Genomic DNA, 6,728 nt, shown 5'->3' on the forward strand with positions numbered 1-6,728 from the left:
AGAGAGAGAGAGATTTAAACCTTTGGGAGCTAACAAATCAGACGTGGATTGAGTCAAACAAGATGGTTAGATTTGGTGTGTGTATGAGAGAGAGAGAGAGAGAGAGATTCAAAGACATCAGAAAAAATGAGGACAGTGAAACCAAGTGACGTGGGGACTCGAGGAAGGGGAGCCAGCAGCCCTCTTTATAAGAGACCGCAGCATCTGAAATCCTCTTGAGAAAAATAAAGAAGCTTGTAAGCGCTGGGATTTCAAGGGCAATTAAGAGGCAGGCCACAACACAGCCTGTGGCGTATTGAGAGAGAGAGAGAGAGAGAGAGAGAGAGAGAGAGAGAGAGAGAGAGAGAGCTCACAAACTTTTATTGTCAGGGTAACTAATTTCATTACATGTAAAGATAATCAGCCTCATTCATTTAATGTAAAGGTAACAGCCAAAGTTTAACATTAAACCCAAATGAACATCAAATTATGGACAACCAATAACGGCTAACAGAAGCTAATCCTTCACGAAGTATAGATAACCAAGCCACTCAACGTGAGAATAACCACCCTTGTTCAAAGTGATAATAAACACCCAATGAAAATAACTATTCCTGCTGAAAGCAAGGATAACCTATTCCACTTACAATGAAGAAAATAACCACTTAAAGATTACCAACCAATTTTAACTCATGTGTAATAGAATATTTCGTGAAGATTATCATCCAAATTTAATTTATGAGAGAAGTCCATGATCTTTTACTTTACTTCCAACATCCAGTTGGTTCCAGGTAGTCATGCCCATCTCGGTTTCTCTGCCATAATAAAGTCCTTACAGTCTGCTACAAGATTTGCCAAAGGAATCTTTAAAAATCGAGGACCTGTCTTGTTTAAGAAGTGTCATAAAGACGAAGCGTCCGGCGCTATCTATAGGCTCCTTGAAGACATTAGGACCTACCTTGTCGATAGGAGCTCCTCTGAGGATCAAGGTCCAGCCTCCGGACACAGCAGATGTGTGACAGCTGATGTCCGAAACAGAGGGGCGTAAAGGGGGGAGGAGGGGGGGATAATTACACACGATGCAACAAGCGTCCTGAAACAAGCTACCGAGACTCATTTCACCAGGTAGCAATTCCACATTCCGTAGCAGATGGCCTCTGTTCGGCGACAAAATACATACGGAGAAAGACCCTTGGGGTACATGAGTCACGAACGCGAGGAATGAGAGGAAAACCAATTTGAAATTACGCTCTCTCTTTCTCTACACACGTAAATAGACATATAAAGTATGTATGTATGTGTGTATGTGTGTGTATATATATAGTTTATATATATATATATATATATATATATATATATATATATATATATATATATATATATATATATATATATATAATGCGTGAGTGCACTTCAGAAAATATACCATTCCCAACCAGTTTCCTACTTATAACAATAAACAACTGCTTTATAAACCACATTCGACTTGACGTTTGTCAGGTTCACGAATACATTTCAATAATGAAAAAAGCTAGTGTCAATATTTCTTATTATAATCCCTGATGTTTCATTCGGCACAACAGGAATGCTATTAAACGCCCACTGACCAACGAGATAAAAAGAACAACCCCTATTTCAAGGATACATCTTAATATAACCTCAACTTCACAGGCACTTTTTGGGTCTGGCCTTTCTGATAAGTCCGCTGAGTAACAAAGACCCTATATTACAGCCTGGACTGAAATATTTTGAAGAGACCTTACAGATAACAGTAATTCCACATAGTTCCTAACCTAAACTAAGCTATACTTTACACTAGACATTCAATATGAGAGACATATCTAAAAACGTATCACGTCTAAAATGGTAGCAGAGGGAAAAATAATCATAAAAAGGAAGCTAGCTGGTAAGTACATAAACCTGCTAAGTTAAGGTCCGTTAAGTTGAGGTGTTACAATATCTGAACATTATCATTTGAAAGATTTCAAACAAACAACTCAAAGTCTTTTCTGGTACTGTCGACGAGAATGGTTCTCTAGACTTCTGGATTTGTTGGCATGGAGAGGTTCAAAATGCAGTCGCAAGGTGGTTAGCAGGTCAAAAGAGATCACTGCACCTGGGGTCTAAGGGATGCTTGCGGACAGTGGCTCCCGACTCACATCTAAAAGTATACTGGCGTCACAAAAATAACTCGCAGAACGTGAGCAACCACAAGGATTCCTTCTATACCTTATGATTTCTGAATAGCATTTCATAATAATGTCGCCGGAGCTGTTACGTCTCTCTCTCTCTCTCTCTCTCTCTCTCTCTCTCTCTCTCTCTCTCTCTCTTTCTTTTGTTGGTTCTTTCCTTTCCAGTCGTCAGGCTAATTTTGATATTGCGCCCGTCTCATTTCCATCATTTCATAAAAGTATATTTTACTTTTGCATAAATTTAAGCAAAGCACGTTTTTAACTTACACGCTCAAAATATTACGAAAATAAGGCAAAAATTAAATACCTGACTCAGCAAAAAAAAAAAAAAAAAAACTCACGTCCAGACACTTTTTACAGAACTCTAATAAAGATACGGAGGCTTAAAACCGTCGGGCATTTATATTCAAATCGACGCAGCCGAAGCCGTTAAGCGCGAAAAAGAACGGAGGAAACACGAGTCATTTTCCCATCTGATTCCTCCTCTCGCCTTGATCCGGCTAGTGAGTCGGGCGCATACATTTTTATCTCGTTTAAAGTGACGGCCATTTATCTGGACAGGCGGCTGGCTATTTGTTTCCCGTCCCAATAAAATTCCTAATTGCCTCCATTCCTCCATAAAAGCTTACATCCCGAAATCCGGGCGCGGATCGCCCTTTCCCCGGCGCCCATTACGAGCTGACAAACCGGCCATGAATCACGGGAGGGGCACAGCCGAAAACTAAGGTCATCAATCGCGGCTAATCAGCCCAACATACTCCCGGGGCGACTGTAATTGCATTAAAGCATCCTACGTGAATAGCGACGGAGTAAATACGCCAGCCGGAGGCGAATAAAGGAAGGCGGAAGGCCCTCCCTCCCTCCCTCCCGGCCTTTACCTAGAGAGCTCGGCATCGACATCAAAGTACAATAAACCCTTTACTGATTCCAGGAGCCTGGGACACAGTTCCAGCGTTGACACACACACAAACAAACACACACACACCTGTGAGCATAAACAAGGGGAATGCCGCGGCGATAAAGATTCCAGCCTTGTCCAGGTATGCTTTGGACTTACCTGACTAAACCCACCCCCTTTGTCCCTCCCAAACCCGCTAAAAAAAATAAATACAAATAAAAAAAGAAAAAAAATAGTTCCTTTCCAAAGTGACTGGCGAATGGATGTATCGTCACATCTTTTGAGGAGGAACGGGGAAAAAAAAAAAAAAAAAACCGGGCGATTGCCCAAAGTTCGCTGAATTCCGGATGAAATCGGAGTTTCCGTAAACAAGACGTGGATTGCGAAGCGGCGGACTGGACAGGAAGGCCCAGAGGAGGCTGCTGAATATCAATCTCTTTGTCTCTTCTTTAGTGATGCTTGCTTTGAGTGCGCATTACGTGTTGCATAACATGTAGCATAATAAATATGGATGTCAAAGGCCTTCGATAACAACTGAGTGCTTACTGTGACAGTCCGGGGAAAGGTTATGCGATAATAATAATACATAATACAAAATACACACACACAATAATAATAAACTTCACTGAACAGTTTGTTTCAGGAGAGGTCTCTCCATCGAGATAATAATAATAATAATAATAATAATAATAATAATAATAATAATAATAATAATAATAATAATAATAATAATAATAATAATGAACCAAATAGTGAAGAAAAGTAACGGTATTATTTGTTTCAGAAGGTAATTAAAAATTGAAAAAGAAATCTTAAACCGAACTCGAGAATAATACCAGAGGCATTACAAATATGGGAAACATTTAGCAACTTTTGTGAACGCCATTAAATAAACATCCAGTGACATAAATTTTAATAACACAGACAGTAGCTAATCTGACAGTCCTTACATCCTAAGTCATATATATATATATAATATATATATATATATATAATATATATAATAATATATATATATATATAATAATATATATATAAATATATATATATATATATATATAAAAATATATATATATACATATATATAATCAGAAAAGTTACAAATGTTCCTAATAGTCAAGCATTATACCAAGGGGAATTTTTTAAAGGATAATAAGTTCAATGTGGGCTGACGGTTTAGAATCAGACTACAGTGACACACTTAAAGAGAGGGTGAAATACCATCTCTCAAATCATGAGATAAACTTTCGCATGTTGACTCATGAGCAATTACTGTCGTTCTTCAGTTAAAGAAAACGTCTCTTAAATACCAGAGGGGCATTACAACGTCTGTATGAAACCAGCGACGGGAGCAATCGGCACTCGTTGCGGACATATAAGTGAATACTCATCTCCCATCAACCCACCCACAACTTTTGCGCTTTCGTACCTATATCCACCTACCCTGCCATGTTGACCGTGGTAGCTTGTCGACGAGTCATAATGATAATCACATCACAGGGTGGGCTGATAAGATTTTATTCACTATAATTGTGGCTTTCGACAGGTTAGTGTGCTAAGTCCTGATTCCTTGTCCGTCGCTGGTTCGAATTTACGGACGTGGACTTATTATCAACTAAAATCATATATATAAAATATATTACTATATATAATATATTATATATATTGTATATAATCACGGTGATGTGATAAATAGTCATATATACACGGTCAACTTATAGAGGTGGGGTGGATTCTCTCCAAACGCAAAACACCTGAGTTCGACGGGTTTGACCTATACCTCTCTTGATTCAGCAGTTTGATTCCTCGTCCGTCGAATGACCCCACGGGACGGTGGACTTATTATCAACCAAAAATTCATTCTTCTATCAGAAAATATATTACCTACAAGTGAATTGAATTACCACTTTGTAGCTAAAATTGTATATAATCCTACTAAAAAGATACTTAAAAAATATATAGGCATAATTTGGAACAAAGTGACAAAATATCAGAAGGGATGAATTCCTAATTTTCAGATAGATATTCTGAACGATGAGTTACCTGGATCTGGACATGAAAAAACCAGTCTAAAGAAACAAGGGAAACCACTAACTTCTAAAAAAATTATATATACCTATAAAAAATACTTTAAAAAAGGAGGCAATGAATTTGGAACAGCAAAAATAAGAAGGGATGAATTTTAATTTTCAGAAAGGAATGGATGAGAGAAAAAGAAAGAAAATAAGAAATAAAAATATGCATAAAAAAAGTCAACTGAAGCAAAAAGCAAAAAAGAATGCAAAAAGGAACAAAACCTAAAAAAAAACACACACTATTGGAAAAGGTTAAGAAAAAAAAGAGGAAAAGGGAGACGCAGAAGTCGGCCAATAAAGCCAGAATGACACAGCAGGGAGAAAATAAGACAGAAATAACAGACAATAAAATTGGATGAAAGAAAGGAGGACCCATCGAGGACCCAAATAAACAGCCAATGACCATAAAGCAGGGAAAAGAATGAGAGAGAAGAGAAGAGAGAGACAGAGAGAGAGAGAGAGAGAGAGAGAGAGAGAGAGACAGAGAGAGAGGGGTTTGATGTGGTCTCCTGTCTATCCATTTGTAAATGTCCTCTTCCCCTCCTTCCTTTAGAAAAACTGTTATTAATAATTAAATAATTAAGGATAAATTTTGCAATAATTATTGTACTACTTTATCTCTATGGTCACCCTCAAGTAGGGAACCCAATTAATAATAATAATAATAATAATAATAATAATAATAATAATAATAATAATAATAATATCTTACGAAAAACTATAAATGATTTATAAAATGATTCCTACGAAAATAAATATTTTTCGTTACAAGCCGTGATACCATGGTGATTTAATTATACAAACGTATGACAGAATGCTCATGGACCTAAAAATACTTTAGAAATAACAGCGTTGACGCGCAAACATCCATATTAACGGAGAAACGACACAAAAATTCGGAAATATCTTTACAAGGCGCACGACAATAAGTATAATGAACGTATACTATTATTATTAAAATAGTTTTACCAGACCACTGAGCTGATTATCTGCTCTCACAGAGCTGGCCCGAAGGATTTGTTTTTACTTGTATTGTTTTCTTTTATATTTTGTCAATTAAATTACAGTTTTTTAAAAAGTTTATAATTAGGTTAATTGCAAATGTTGAAGTTTCCGACAAAACTTCACTGATTGATTTATTTCTGAAAACATACAGTTTTTAGATAACGCCGAGGATAGCAAACCATTTCATAAACCCTTTGTTTAAATAATTACGAAGTTTGGAAAAACGACCGGAGTCACAGTAATGAAAAGAAGCATAAAAGTCACAAATGACGACCAAACGTTCCGTCAGCCCCGGGATAACTCTTCAATCCAGAAAATAAATAAGCAGTGGTTTTCAATCTGCAATGAAAATGAAAATATGAAGCGTGTAGGAGTGTTGGACAACGTTATTCATACTTTTGAGAGGGAGGAATAATTTACAGTAAATAAATTGCAAACGGGAATACTGGATTACAAAATACTGCACATATTTACATTAACACACGCCCAGTGTGTGTGTGTGTGTGTGAGAGAGAGAGAGAGAGAGAGAGAGAGAGAGAGAGAGAGAGAGAGAGAGAGAGAGAGAGAGAGGAATACTAG

This window comes from Macrobrachium rosenbergii, chromosome 55, assembly GCF_040412425.1.
Source record: "Macrobrachium rosenbergii isolate ZJJX-2024 chromosome 55, ASM4041242v1, whole genome shotgun sequence".
Lineage (NCBI taxonomy): Eukaryota > Metazoa > Arthropoda > Malacostraca > Decapoda > Palaemonidae > Macrobrachium > Macrobrachium rosenbergii.